This window comes from Cajanus cajan, chromosome 7 (genome assembly GCF_000230855.2).
Source record: "Cajanus cajan strain Asha chromosome 7, NIPB_CcT2T_4, whole genome shotgun sequence".
NCBI lineage: Eukaryota > Viridiplantae > Streptophyta > Magnoliopsida > Fabales > Fabaceae > Cajanus > Cajanus cajan.
The window spans coordinates 40667336-40683681 of NC_138523.1; the positions used below are offsets into that span (position 1 = coordinate 40667336).

Genomic DNA, 16346 nt, shown 5'->3' on the forward strand with positions numbered 1-16346 from the left:
TAGAGCCCATAGCGACACAAGTCGCTATGGCCGCTATGACCCATATCGACTTCCCTTTTTTTTATTTACTGTTTTTACTTTTATTTTATCAATTTTTTTAAAAAAATTTATTTTATACTTCTTCTTTTTTGCACTTTTTTTTAAACATTTTTTCCTTTAGTTAATTTTATCTTTTATATTTTCCTTTTTTTCTTTTCTAGATGTATTTTTCTCCTCATTTATTTTATCATTTATTTAAATTTTTTTATTTTAACATTCATTTTTTTTCTTTTGCATTTTTTTTATATTATTTCCCTTTAGTTATTTTTACCTTTTATATTTTTCATTTTTTGTTATTTTCCACATTTATTTTTATAATTTTTGTTTACTGTTTTACAAATTTTGTATATTTTTTATTTTTTCTTTTGTTTATTTTCTTTTACTCAACTTTTTTTCCAGTTTTTAAAATTATAATTATATGCTATCAAAAAATTAAATAAATTGTATAATTATACTAAAATTTTAAATTAATTATTTTATAAAAAATAATTAATTAGTGTCGTTATAGGCTATAGTGTTAAAAATTTTATTTCTAATAGTTATTGTGGGCTACATATATTATTTGTAGTATTTATATTAGTTATTTACATTTAGTTGGGCTCTATAAAAGTAATCTAATTTTAGTGAGTCTTTAGACTGCTAACATGAAAAATTGATATGGGCCCAAATAAGTAGAAACCAGATTTGACCCGTTAGGGGTTAATGGAAACCCTGATAGGTTTAAAATCGTAAAGATGGTCATGGTCCCCAATATGCCAAATCAGAAACACACGTCTCTCTGTCTCCCCATCAAAAGAGTAACATCAAGTCCCATCAAGGAATTCAGTGATCTGACTGAGGAAGATCATTGCACCAAAAGACTATTCCGCTGCAACCTTTTGATCAACGTCAATGGATACAAGTATGTGTTATTAACATTAACTCTGTAATCTGAGATAACGGTTCTTAATTTTGATTAATGGAAAATTTCTATTTGGCTTAAGAAATTTATCCCAACATATAACGACTTCATTAATTTATTTTTTTAAAATTTCCAGCCAAGCATGAAGCCGTTTTGTGTTGTTAGGAGCTGTAGCGACTTTACAAGAGACTCTACCGGCTGTAGCGACTTTTATAATATGACTTTCATGGTTTCTAAAAAAAATTACATGTGGCACTAGTGTCGCTATGATCCATAGCGACACTATAGTAAACTGCCTTAAAGGCGTAAATAATTTCAAAACAACCTCATTTACGTAATTAATTTGAAAAACTACCCTACAATGGTCAATCAACCGTCAATGACAAGAAAGCAAGTTTGGAGGCTAATGCCTCCATCATTTTACAAAGACTTACATCCTTTACCTCTTCAAAAGTCTTAACATCATGTACCAAACTCAAGTGTGGATGGATTAGTGTAAACACCAATTTTGTTCCATCAATTTTTCTAATAATTTCTTTCTCAAATCTCCAAATCAATTATTCAAGAATAAAAGAATAATATATATATATATATATATATATATATATATATATATATACTTTTGTGATTTGTATATTTAAAATAAAAATAGAGTGATTAATTATAACTTTTCCTTGTAAAATATAATATAAAATAAAATAACAAAAATAGAAAGAAATAAGAAAATCAAATAGTGTATAAATGAGTCAGAAAACAAAACCAAGTAAAAGAATTGGGAGGCACCATTTTGAGTTTAAGAAACAGAGACTTTCTCTTGCACCCCTACGTTCCTCCTATTCTCATACAAGGTAGTGCAAGCCTTTTTCTCCTAAAAGGTTGTCTATGCTACCCCTGCGGCTTTTCCCTTTTGATTGAAAAAAATCCTCGACATAAGCGAAAGAGAAAAAGAAGGAATTCATGGATGAGGAGAGGGGACGACATATAGGGGTCAAGGTTCATTCAGTTGAAGGGGAGAGGTTTTGGAAGCGAAGAAAGGAAGGGAGAATCCGTAATGGAAGGAGGGAGGTTTTGGAAGCTGAGAAAGGAAGGAGGAATCCGCAGTAGAAGGAGAAGAGGTTCAAAGAAAGGAAGAAATAATTCGTAGTGGAGGGAAGAAGCAGTAAGGTAAATGGTTTTTCAACCTATTCACATTACCCCTTTATTCATTTAGTTTTTTTAGCTTAGATTATATTATTAGCTTGCACACGGAACCTGGACAGGAAGTCACCACGTCAAAGCCTTATTCATTTCATGTCATTCCTACATTCACATCAGGTCACTTTCTAAAAGTATATATATATATATATATATATATATATATATATATATATATATATATATATAATGAAAAGCAAAGGAATCACGCACGAATTGTTTTCCTATTGTCAATTTTGCACGCAATATCCATTAATTTAGTTTCATTTATTTTAAACATGTTTTACCTTTTCAGTCAACAATGAATTTAGTAATATGTCTTCGATAATTCTCAGCTATGTAATTTGTGACTTTAGCTATTCGTCAAATATATTAATTCTACTCTACTACTGTGTAGACTTAGATTAGTTTATATTGTAAAATTTATGCCTAAAGACTGTACGTACTTAATATCATTAATAAGGAATTAATAAAAATATACACTAAACTAACAAGGCAATATTAAAAATAAAATAAAGGAAGAAAGATAAGTAATATTATAAATTAAGTTTTAGGTAATATATATTTTTCTATTGGATGTTTATTTGATCATTTTTTTTAAATAACCTTCTTACAATATGTTTAATCATCATATAAACTTATTTTATTAAGAAATTAATTGGATGTGATGTCTTTTTAATCTTGAAGTCTTAAAGCACAACTTGTGACAACTTTGTAGTTCTAAGTTTTCTCCTAAAAATGAAATATTTCATAATTGTTAATCTAGATTAAGTCATTATAATAAAATAATGAAAATAATAATTTTATTCACAATAATAAGGGGAGGAATTTTCTAACATTTTGTTTCAAAGATAGTGAATTAATTAGATGAAACATTTATTTAATCCTAGAGGCTTGGAATCACAAACTGTGATAATTTGATAGTTCTAAAACTTCTCTTTAGAACTTTAAAACATATCAAACCATTTTATAAAAAGAATTAGCTAAGGAGTACACCTTAGTTGGTTCCATCCTGCAGGCGTGAATTGTAACAGTTCAAAGATCCTACAGTAATAATAATAATAATAATAATAATAATAGAAATAATAATAACAATAATAATTAACGTGATATTCTATTATCAACATTTATATTAATAATATATATCATTTTAAAAAAAAGAGATTATTTGAATGTAACATTCTCTTGATTCTAGAGTTTAAAGGTGCAAGTTGTGACAATTTGTCACATTAAAAGTCTTTATTTAAATTCAAAGTATGACTAAATATCAAAAATATATTTTTACAATATTTAATATAAATATTGGAAGTCATTATATCAAAAATTCATTGGAGGAATGGTTAATTAAATGTGACATCTTTTTAATTTTTTAATTTAAAATACAATTTGTGACGACTTGATATCTCTAATTTTTTCTTCTCCAAAACAAAAACATTCAACCAAATTTTTTTTCAAGATAATAATATCTATAACATTTATAAGTAAGATTTCATTGAGTTGACTTTGGTGTACACCTCAGTCAATTTTATTATTTAGGGTGAATGAGCTGAAACAGTTCAGGAATCATAAATTAAATAAAAAATAGAATTTAATTAAAAAAATATTAACACATAAATATTTTCTACAAAGAACTACGTGACTCTGATTCTCCATTGTATATGGAGATACGTAAGAGCAAGAAATAAATCTTGTCGAGCCCCAAAAAATAATATTATCTTTTTATATAATAATTTTAATTTTTTACAAAATAAATGTACTAGTTAAATAAAATATATTTAATTGCTATAGTTAATTTCGATTAATCTAGAGTAAGATAAATATTTTATAAATTATAAATAATTTGTTTAATTAATTAAAGGTAATCGTCTTAAGACGAACGTTGTAAGGTGTTAATATCTTCCTTACACGTAATCGACTCCCGAACTCAAAACTCTGATTTTTGTAGACCATTTTCTACTTTGTGATTTTTCTAATGTTTTTCATGGAAATAAACATCGGTGACGACTCCCTATTTTTCAATCTATTTTTGTCATCTCGTGGTAACCAAGGTTACTACAATTAGCTTGCTATGAGAGAATTATAAATTCCAAAGAGAATGTACGTCGATTCCAACACCTTCCAATTTCTATTCAAATTTGGTCAGTTCTGGACATCGCCTCTACACTAGATCATGAGGGTCTCCTTCGCCTTCGAGATGCAGACCTTCCTCTCCATCCGAATCTACACTGAACATAGCCTGACCAATCATGTCGAAACGACATTTCTTTTAAACAATCATGTCTTCTTCGATGATCCATTTCGGTAAATGAGGCTGTGGTAGGAGTTGGTTTGGCCATAGAAGTTCCCATCGTAGTAGAACCATTGAGGCCTACTAAGGTGGATGGCTCTTTGGCCTTGAATTCCCTCACAGGTTTTGTCATTTCATGAGTGGAAAATGAGGCCATTTTCGCTACATAAACACACAAAGAACTTGTCAAAAATTTTTACCAATGTTAACAAAATCAAATATGCAAATAGAGAATCGCATGAAAAGCCTATACCAATATATTTTCTTTATTCAATGAATTTGAATTCTAAATTTAGAATGCGATTGTTGCTAAACACTCCTAACTTTGGTAGTTTCTCTACATCAGTTTTATCCTTCTCAGGTATATATATCTTCCAACTTGAAGTCATCATGTATGCTAGATTTCTTCGTCCAATATAATGGAAAGTCAGAGAGTAGTGTCTGGTCATGGATCGGGGCTTTTATTTTGAAAAACTTATCCTTAAACCCTTTATATGAGGAAATATAAAGCTCCATCAGACCCCAACATGCAACACTACTCATAGACACCCATCCAGTCTTTTTGCTTATTTTCATCTTAAAGAAGAAGAAAATTTTCCCAATTGCATGGGAGCAACATTTAGCATGGTTAGGACTTCTTTTTCAAAGTTCATTAATGGCCAACACACTTCTAATATAGACACTATGGTTTCATAACAAGTGGTGAAGGGCCTCCCTCCTAATGTGCGCTAAACACAAATTGACGTTCCTTTTCGGTAAAGCTCAACTACTACGTTCTCCTTCACTCCGTCAACAAAAATGACATTTTCATCTAGGAAATGATTGATATTCTCCCATTACATCCACAATGAGGACACCTTAAGAATGTGTGCCTTAGCCCAACCATACTCCCTCGTATAATCTATCTCTAGTTTCTCCATATTTGCTCTCTGTACCTTATTCCAACAACGATTAACTAAGAGTGCAAGGAAGAGGTACGTCACACCTAAGCAAGAAGTTGTTTTTGTTCTCCCACACCTGATCCTTCCACCAATATTTCCCTCGGCTGTGCAGATTAAGGACCTTTACCGTTTTGCTAGCATAGAAACGTCATCAAGGTTTTTGGGGATTTTTTAGTGATTAAGAACAAAGTTTTGAAAGCAAATGTGTGAATAGGAGGGGGAAGCCATTTTGCTTTCTTGGCTCATGACTTTTAGGGCTTATGTACCACTCGACCGGTGGCCAATTGAGTGGTTTTACTACAAGAAAATTACATATTAGCGAGGGAATATTCCCTCACTATTTCTTCTCTGATTTCTCGCTAATCAGATTTGCGACAGAATAGTGATGGAATTGTGAGAGACCATTCCCTCGCTAAATACAGGTAGCTAATTAGCGAGGGATTTAATCCCACGCTGTAGCAAAATCCGTCGCCAATCCCTCACTAAGTTCCTCGCTAATTATATTAAGTATGCTAACTATATCGCTCGCTAATTTGCGATCAAGCTTCCCCGCTATTCCCTAGCTAAGGTGTCACAAAATATCCCTCTCTAATTTGTAGCTAATCTCTCGCTAAGGCCTCGCAATTCCCTCGCTGAATATCCCTCGCAAGCCCTTCTCTATTCCCTCGCTACCTTTCGCTAGCAATTGTTTCGCTATTCCCTCGTAATATTTCCCTAGCAATTGTCTAGTTATTCCCTCGCAATATTTCCCTTGCAATTATCTCATTATTCCCTCGCAATACTTCCTAGCAATTTTCTCACTATTCTCTCGCAATATTTTCCTAGCAATTATCTCGCTATTCCTTCGCTATATTTCCCTAGCTATTTACTCTTTTTTCCCTCGTTATTTCCTAGCAGATCCCTTACTGTTATGTTTTGGTTATCATCGCTAATCCCTCGCTATTTTGTCGCAATTTTATTTTTAATATTCATATATTCGTCTTTACCTGCATTTTTCATATTATAACTATCATAATTGTTTAGTTGTGATATCAAGATTGTAGTACCTGTATTTTGCATATCAAATATATTGTGTCATCAACATGCATCAAATAAAATAAAAATACTAAAGGCTACCAAAACAATTCTACACAAAACAACTTTTCCTTTGATTTCTACCGATTAGACAACAATTGGGAAGATTTCTCTAACATTTATAGAGTTAATTTTTCATATATAAAAACTAATCCAATGAGTAATGACAAACACATCAGAATCAATTATTCCATAGAAATCTGCAGAACCATCATAAACAGAGTAAACATTAACCAATCTACGGAAAATACTTATGGCAAGTTTCAACACACACAAATTAAGAAGAGTTGAAAGTTTTGCATGGAACCGTTGTAGTCATATTATTTACCTTCCTGCAACGGACTGTTAACAGACTAGCCTTAGGTAGGTCCAAACCTTCAAGCTCAACTCCATCACTTTTATCTCTGTTTGGAACGAAAGAAACATAGATGCCAACCGAGTAATTCATCGGTGGAATTTTATGGAAAATAGAAGAAAAGTAATAATTAAACTTTGCTCCCTTAATCATTGTAGTATTGAACTTAGTATGACTAAAAAACGGAGGGATAGTTAATGTTACGGAATAGTAGAGAACTTTGGATTCGTCATTGTTTTTTTAATTTTCCTTTTCTTTTCATTGAGAGTATGAATTCGGTTGCAGAATGCGGAAATTGGCTCAGAAACATGAAGGTCAACTGTACCTGAATTCAAAGCATGGAATTCGAAAAGTAAGAAAGAGTTATGGTTAATATAGCAATGTGGAATTTAGGAAAATTCATAGTTAACATGTGATTGAATAAAAAAGAGAGTACCGCGTGTGGTATTGAATGTGGAAGAGGAAGAAGACGAGAATTTTTTTCTGAAATAATATTTTTTTAAAAAAAAATTACAAGAATGATCATTGTGCAGGATTATTTACCAAGATATAACCATTTACTGTTCAAGCTCAGAATTCGGTTCCCGGGGAACCGAATTCTGAGCATCAAAATGTAATTTTTTTTGTTTTTTCAACTCAGAATTCGGTTCCCGGGGAACCGAATTCTGAGTTGGTTTTAATTTTTTTTTTTTTTCGTGTATGGGGCAAATGTGGGCTGATCTGGGAAGCGGAACGGCCCGTTCCAAAAGCAGAACGGGCCGTTCTGCTTAAAGAAACAGAGTGCAAATTCTTTAAGCAGAACGGGCCGTTCTGCTTTTGGAACGGGCCGTTTTACATTCAGAATTTGCACTCTGTTTTTTTAAGCAGAACGGCCCGTTCTGCTTTTGGAACGGGCCGTTCCGCTTCCCAGATCAGCCCACATTTGCCCCATACACGAAAAAAAAAAAAATTTAAAACCAACTCAGAATTCGGTTCCCCGGGAACCGAATTCTGAGTTGAAAAAACAAAAAAAATTACATTTTGATGCTCAGAATTCGGTTCCCCTGGAACCGAATTCTGAGCTTGAACATTAAATAGTTCTATCTTGGTAAATAATCCTGCACAGTGATCATTCTTGTAATTTTTTTTAAAAAAAATATTATTCCAGTAAAAAATTCAGAAGACGACGATGGAAGGGGTTGGGTTTGGAAGGGTTCGAATTGGTGAGATCCGAAAGAGGGTTTCGTCTTCGCTCCAAAGCTTTTGCATTCTTCATTTCAGTGTCTCACTCACACTCACACTTGTCATGCATTCTGTTATATTCTCGTTTCCCCATGGCGAGAAATTTCAGTTAGAAAACCACCATCGCCTCATGCCGTCTGCGTGACTTAATTTCAGTTAGATAAGGCTATGATGTAAATTACATAAATTTTACCTATATAACTTTTTGTAAAAAAAAATAAATAAAAAAAATCTATGATGTCAAAAAAATGCTAAAATTTTAATATAATATATACGTACGATTTTATTGTGACATTGACATATATAAGATTCAGTGATGAATAAGAATAAGATATAGTACGTACTAATTTATATTCGGTGATGTATCATGAAAACCTTGTTTTTTTGTAGAGATAATCATATAGTATAAAAAAACTAAAATAAACCTACAAAAAATATATATATATATATATATATATATATATATATATATTTAATTAATATTGGTTCTCCTAATCAATGGTGTCTGCTAATCAAGAGTATTAAATGTGTGCAAGAAATTTATTCTTAAACGAGAAATTTGGAGTAAGTAATTGATAGAGTTTAATTTATAGGATTGATAGTATAAAAAATTATATTATCAATTAATTAAGAATTAAAAATTTAGTATATTTAATTTAATGTAATTAATGTAAATTACGCTCTCTTTCTATAAGTAACATAAGTATTACATTATTCATTCTTCATATGTTAAAATGTCAAATAAATTATATTTTTATCCCTTACATATATAACACAATTCACTATTATATCATAAAACACTAATTCATGTAGATATTATAAAATATTTTTATATAAATTATATCTTAATACTCATATATTACATTTAATATATGTAATTAATATAATAAAAAATATTATTTTATTTAAATATTTATAATTAACAAAATACATTAACTACATCTATTAACTACTGTTTTAATACTCATATATTATCTTTAATATATGTAATTAATATTATATAATAAAAATTTTATTTTATTTAAAAAATAATTTTAATATAGTCAACTTTGCGAGGGAAAGGAGAGAAATAATTTCCCTCGCTAAATAAACTTTTAATATCTCCACTTTTGTGAAGGATTGGCGAGAGAACATTTCCCTCGCTAAAGTAACTTTTACTATTTTAATTATAGTGACAGATTAGCGACCAAATTATTCTCTCGCTAAAATAACTTTTATATTCTTCTCTTTTGCGAGAGATTAGCGAAGGAAACTCAACCTTGCCAAAACAAATTCAATATTCTAGACATTTTGCAAAGCATTAGCGAGAGATTTTGTTTCTCGCTAACTATTTGTGAGCAATTAGCGACCAAATTTATGTTTCTCGCAATTTAGCTACGACTTAGCTAGAGAATATTTTTTATCGCTAATTTGTCGCTATTTAGCGAGGGAATAGCGAGACAAATTTTCCCACGCTAAAATCCCTCACTAATTAACAATTGAGTGGCCTTATGCACCACTCGACCGGTGGCCAATTGAGTGGTCTTATCAAGCCATTTAGCCTTCTTGGCTCATGGCTTTCGAGGCTTATGTACCACTCGTCCGATGACCAATCAAGTAGTCTTATGAACCCATTTTGCCTTATTGGCTCATGGATTTCAAGGCTTATGTACCACTCGGTCAGTGGCTGATCAAGTGGTCTTATCAAGCCATTTCGCCTCCTTAACTCATGACTGTCGAGGTTTATCTACCACTTGGTCGATGACCGGCTAAGCTTTGTCTACTAGAACGGTCTAAAATCGAACCTCTAGATAGTTTGACCCATCACCTCAAAATTATGAGGCACCTAGACATATGGATTTAGGCCTTATTGTACGAGTCCACTGCACACCTCGGTAGACGACCAAGGCATTAACTAATAAGAATCCTAACCCTTTGCAGATATGTCCATGACTTTCAGAGAATGCTAATGTACCACCTTTCCTCATACTACTGTTGACATATACGTCATTTTGAAAAACTGTTTTTGCAACAGTAGCACGTTCGCAACAGTCCCGTATAAGGAAACAACGTGCTCCCGATTTTCACGTTGCCTTCCTGATTCTTCTACTTGCTGCGGTTAACATATCATGAATGTGGTCCATTTTTCAACTCATTATCAAATAACTTGCGGATATGGTACCGTGACTCCCGCACTTTCTCCAACGTTCAAAGAGGCTCTACGATGGATTAGAGTTCTATAAAAAATTGAACACGTATCTCTGTTTTGGGTCCCTGAGCCTACTCTCCTCTTCAGTATACTACACCATCGCGTATTGAGAGCAAGGGTTCAGAAACCTGAAGGAACAAGCGAACAACAATGGCTGGAGGTTGGTCCTTTAATTTCCGCAATTATGAGAATGATTTGAAGGTGTTTATTTTATTTGATTTTTGCCATGTTTAGATCTTTTAGAATATTAGTTCTTTCATTTGGTATCAGAGCCTGCTAATCCTCTACCTTGTTTTGTATCGGGTTTTTTTTGGGTATCTCTTTTCAACCCCATAATTGTTTCTAAAACTGGAGAGGGAGTAGAGGATGATTTTTCTACCGTTTCTGTAATTAAAATGGTGTTTTTCGATGTTCAAAACATGCAAAAATAGTCGGGTTTTCGTTTCGGGTCCGCGGGTCATAAATAGGTAAAAATGACCCGTCTCAAGGTTGAAGACGAGTGAAACGCAATGTGTTTTCACGTTTTGTTTGTTTGTTTGCTATTGACATGCATATGTTTTATTTTTAAATTGTATCATACTTATGAGATAAAGCGCTTGGTGCAGTGGTTTGTTTACTTGGGATATTACTGTCATGGCATGGGTTCGAATCCTGTTGGGGTCCTTTGTTTTGATTCCCTTCGTACGTTTTCTTGCATGTTGTTTCGTAATTACATGGTTGCATGCTAGAGACACGTCATATCACAAGTAACGTAAATATTTTTCGTAATACATGTTATTCTTGGCTGCATTAAATATTGGAAATTAAGAATAATGAGTATTGAATATTATATGATTATCTAATATTTGCTTATATTTATTTTATTTTGATATTAAAATAAAAATAAGATTTATTTATTTTATATTAATGTTTAGTGATACATATAATTTTAATAAGTTAGAGAATAGCCACAGCATCTTTAATTAATTAAAATTATATATTTTTTAAAGATCACATTAAGAAAAACATTAATTGTAATTAATTATATGTGATGTGATGAAATATACCCACAGAAAATTTCTTACATTTGTATGATTGATTAGGATAAAATATTATATTATATTTCTTAATTTACCCACAGGAATTAAGAAAGGGAACAAATTTGATAGTTTTATCATAAGGTTACATGAGTGTAATTGAATATGACTTTAGCCCACAGGCAAGTTTTATGTCACTAGATTCGTTAAAAGAGACATGTTTGCATTGGTAAAATATGACATTTATTTTAGTCTCAAGTTATGATGATGAACATGTTTTTGACATTTGCAGTTTCTCAATCTATGAATATTTCTGATATCAAGTGTGACATTCCCGAATTAAAGGGTGACAATTATAAGGTTTGGAAGGAGATAGTTCTTCTTCATTTAGGCTGGATGGACATTGACTATGCTATTAGGAAGCCAGCACCACCGAGTATTACTGAGACCAGCTCTCCAGATGCAGTTGATCTTTATGAATAATGGGAGAGGTCAAATCGTCTCTCTGTGACGTTCATAAAGACCAATATTTCTGCTGGAATTCGGGGTTCTGTTGACCAGCATGACAATGTCAAGGATTTACTAAAGGTTATTGATGAACAATTTACCACATCTGATAAATCTCTTGCCAGCACCCTTATAATGCAGTTTTCATCCTTAAAGCTCACTAGGATTAAAGGAGTGCGTGATCATATCATGCGCATAAGGGATATTGTGGCTCAACTGAAAGCTTTAGAGGTTACCATGTCTGATTCTTTCCTAGTGCACTATATTTTGTGCACCTTGCCTCACCATTATGCCCCCTTTAAAATCTCTTACAACACACATAAGGATAAGTGGTCTATTAATGAATTGTTGACCATGTGTGTTCAAGAAGAGGAAAGGCTAATGATGGAAGAAGGAGAGCAGGTGCTCTTAACCACTTCTTTTAAGAAAAAGAAGAATCAAGATAATAAGAAGGGAAAGGTTCCAGCTCAACCAATTATTAAGAAAGAATCCAAGTGTTTCTTTTGTAAAAAGAAAGGACACATGAAGAAAGATTGTCTGAAGTTTAAGAATTGGCTGGAAAAGAAAGGTAATTTATTTGCTTTTGTTTGTTATGAATCTAGTATGACTAGTACTAATCATAACACATGGTGGATTGATTCTGGATCTACAATCCATGTTTCTAATACCTTACAGGGTATGCAAAACCTAAGGAAACCGATGGGAAGTGAGCAATGCATCTATTTAGGAAGCAAGATGAGTTCACATGTGGAGGCCGTTGGGACATGCAATTTAGTTTTGAGCAGTGGTTTTATTTTAAATTTAGAAAAGACTTTTTATGTTCCTAGTTTTAGTAAAAACTTGATTTCAATTTCGCAACTTGCACCTTTGGTTTTTCTTTTAAATTTCTGGATTCTGGTTTTACTTTGTTGAATAAATCCAAAGTTATTGGTTTTGGTGAATTATGTGATGGTCTTTACTCTATTAATTTGCAAAATAATGACGCATCTTATAATTCTATGCATGTTTCCTCTGGGTTAAAACGTTGTGTTATGAATGAGGATTCTTCTATGTTGTGGCACCGGAGATTAGGACATATCTCCATTGATAGAATTAAACGATTAGTAAATGATGGAGTACTTAGTACTTTAGATTTTGCTGATTTTGAGACTTGTGTGGATTGCATCAAGGGTAAGCAAACTAACAAGTCCAAAAAGGGTGCCAAGAGGAGTTCAAACATACTAGAAATCATTCATACAGATATTTGTTGTCTGGATATGGATGCAAATAGTCCAAGATACTTCATCTCCTTTATTGATGATTACTCACGATATATGTACCTTTACTTACTTCGTTCTAAGGATGAAGCCTTGGATGCCTTTAAAGTTTTTAACGCTGATGTAGAGCTACAATGCGGAAAACAAATTAAGATTGTGAGATCAGATAAAGGTGGAGAGTACTATGGTAAATACACAAAGAATGGACAAGCACCTGATCCATTTGCGAGATTTCTTCAAGAACATGGGATTTTTGCCCAATACACTATGCCTGGTTCTCTAGATCAAAATGGTGTGGCAGAAAGAAGAAATCGAACATTAATGGATATGGTGAGAAGTATGAGGAGTAATGCAAAACTTCCTCAATTCTTGTGGGCTGAAGCACTTAAAACGGCTGTGTATATAGTAAATCGAGTTCCAACCAAGGCTGTTTCAAAGACACCTTTTGAGTTATTCAAAGGTTGGAAACCCAGTTTACGACATGTACGCGTTTGGGGGTCTGTCTGAAGTAAGGATTTATAACCCACAAGAGAAGAAACTAGACCCGAGGACTATTAGTGGGTATTTCATTGGATATGCTGAAAAGTCCAAAGGGTATAGATTCTATTCCCCATCTCATAACACTAGAATTGTGGAATCAAGAAATGCAAAGTTTCTTGAAAATGACTTGATTAGTGGGAGTGATTTAATTCAAGATATTAGTTTTGAAAAGGATCACTATGAAGTTCAACCCTCTCAATCAAATGATAGACTGTTAGTCAACCACGCTCCTTCAGTTCAAAGATGTGTTAGACAACCAGTGATTCAAGTTCCACAAGTTGCTGAAGATTATAATGTAGATCAAGTTGTTGACCAGGAGTAACAAGTAAATGTTGAACAACCTATTGAGAAATCAGTTGAACAACAAGTTCCTGACCAAAGTGATGAGACAACATTAAGAAAATCTACTAGAGTCAAAAGATCAGCAATTTCTAGTGATTATGTAGTGTATTTACAAGAATCAGATTATAACATTGGAGCCGAAAATGATCCTGAAACGTTTTCACAAGCCATGAATTCTAAGGAATCAAATTTGTGGTATAATGCTATGAAAGAAGAGATGAATTCTATGACGTCTAATCAAGTCTGGGATCTTGTTGAGTTGCCTCATGGTGTAAAATCCATTGGATGTAGACGGGTCTTTAAAACTAAAAAGGACTCACAAGGTAACATTGAAAGACATAAAGCAAGACTTGTTGCCAAAGGATTCACTCAAAGAGAAGGAATTGATTATAGTGAGACATTTTCTCCTGTATCTAAGAAGGATTCTCTACGAATAATCATGACATTAGTAGCTCATTTTGATTTTGAACTACATCAAATGGATGTGAAAACAGCATTCCTTAATGGTAATCTAGAGGAAGAGGTTTACATGAAACAACCTGAAGGATTTTTCTCTAGTGATGGTGAGCACTTAGTATGTAAGCTTAACAAATCCATCTATGGATTAAAACAAGCATCACGCCAATGGTATTTAAAATTTCATGAAGTTATATCTTCATTTGGTTTTGAAGAAAATATCATGGATCAATGTGTACACCAGAAGGTTAGTGGGAGCAAGATTTTCTTTCTTGTTTTATATGTGGATGACATTTTGCTTGCAACTAATGACAAGGGTATGTTGTACGAGGTGAAACAATTTCTCTCAAAGAACTTTGATATGAAGGATATGGGTGAGTCATCTTATGTTATAGGCATTAAGATCCATAGAGAAAGATCTCGAGGTATTTTGGATTTATCTCAAGAAACCTATATCAACAAGGTTTTAGAGAGGTTTAACATGAAAGATTGTTCACCAAGTGTAGCTCCCATTGTGAAGGGTGACAAACTTGAGTTGAGTCAGTGCCCGAAAAATAATCTTGAGCGGGAACACATGAAAAATATTCCATATGCTTCAACTGTTGGAAGTCTTATGTATGCTCAGGTTTGTACCAGACCTGACATTGCATTTGCAGTTAGAGTTTTAGGAAGATATCAGAGTAATCCTGGTGTTGACCATTGGAAAGCTGCAAAGAAGGTAATGAGATACCTTCAAGGAACAAAAGATTTCATGCTCATATATAGACGAACTGATAGTTTGGAGGTGATAGGCTACTCTGATTCAGACTTCGCTGGTTGCATTGATACTAGAAAATCTACATCTGGCTATGTTTTTATGCTGGCTTGTGGAGCTGTATCTTGGAGCAGCAGAAAGCAGACCTTGACTGCTACTTCTACTATGGAGGTTGAGTTCGTTTCTTGTTTTGAGGCTACCTCACATGGTGTATGATTGAAGAGTTTTATATCTGGGCTTAGAGTTGTGGACTCAATTGCTAAGCCATTGAAGTTGTATTGTGATAACTTCGCTGCTATTTTTATGGCTAAAAATAATAAAAGTGGAAGTCGAAGTAAGCATATCGACATTAAATATCTAGCCATAAGAGAACGTGTTAAGGAAAAGAAAGTTGTCATTGAGCACGTTAGCACTGAGTTAATGATAGTTGATCCTTTAACTAAAGGCATGCCACCAAAGAATTTTAAGGATCATGTAACTCGAATGGGACTTGGTTCCATGATGTGACAATCATTGTAATTACTTGTTAAAACTCTTATTTAGTTTGATCTTTTCTCATTTATCTTGTGCACATATCTATTTACTTTGAGAAAACTCATTAATTGTGACCTGGAATAAACATATGGTTTATTCATTAGAGTTAAGCTTAAGATGAGAGACTTAATATATTGTGATACATAGGAGATAATACTCATTATCAGAGGACCTATCACCATGATTCATATATTTGGTTTCCTATTTGATTGATAATTGGATAAATGGACCAAGTGGGAGAATGTTGGCATATACGTCATTTTGAAAAATTGTTTTTGCAACAGTAGCACGTTTGCAACAGTCACGTATAAGGAAACAACGTTCTCCCAATTTTCATGTTGCCTTCCTGATTCTTCTACTTGCTGCGGTTAACATATCATGAATGTGGTCTATTTTTCAACCCATTATCAAATAACTTGCGGATATGGTACCGTGATTCCCGCACGTTTTCTCCAACGTTCAAAGAGGCTCTACGATGGATTAGAGTTCTATAAAAAATTGAACGCGTATCTCTATTTTGGGTCCCTAAGCCTACTCTCCCCTTCAGTATACTACACCATCGCGTATTGAGAGCAAGGGTTCAGAAACCTGAAGGAACAAGCAAACAACAATGGCTGGAGGTTGGTCCTTTAATTTCCGCAATTATGAGAATGATCTGAACGTGTTTATTTTATTTGATTTTGCCATGTTTAGATCTTTTAGAATATTAGTTCTTTCAACTACATGTAACACAATACTTGG

At 33.0% G+C, this 16346-nt stretch overlaps 1 long non-coding RNA gene across 1 annotated transcript; it reads left to right on the forward strand.

The window, feature by feature from the left end:
• The first annotated feature begins 1712 nt into the window (after positions 1–1712).
• LOC145949544 (uncharacterized) lies at positions 1713–8284 on the forward strand. Its single transcript, XR_014427822.1, has 2 exons — positions 1713–2104; positions 7077–8284. It is a non-coding gene; the product is annotated as an uncharacterized LOC145949544 (long non-coding RNA).
• The last annotated feature ends 8062 nt before the right edge of the window (positions 8285–16346 follow it).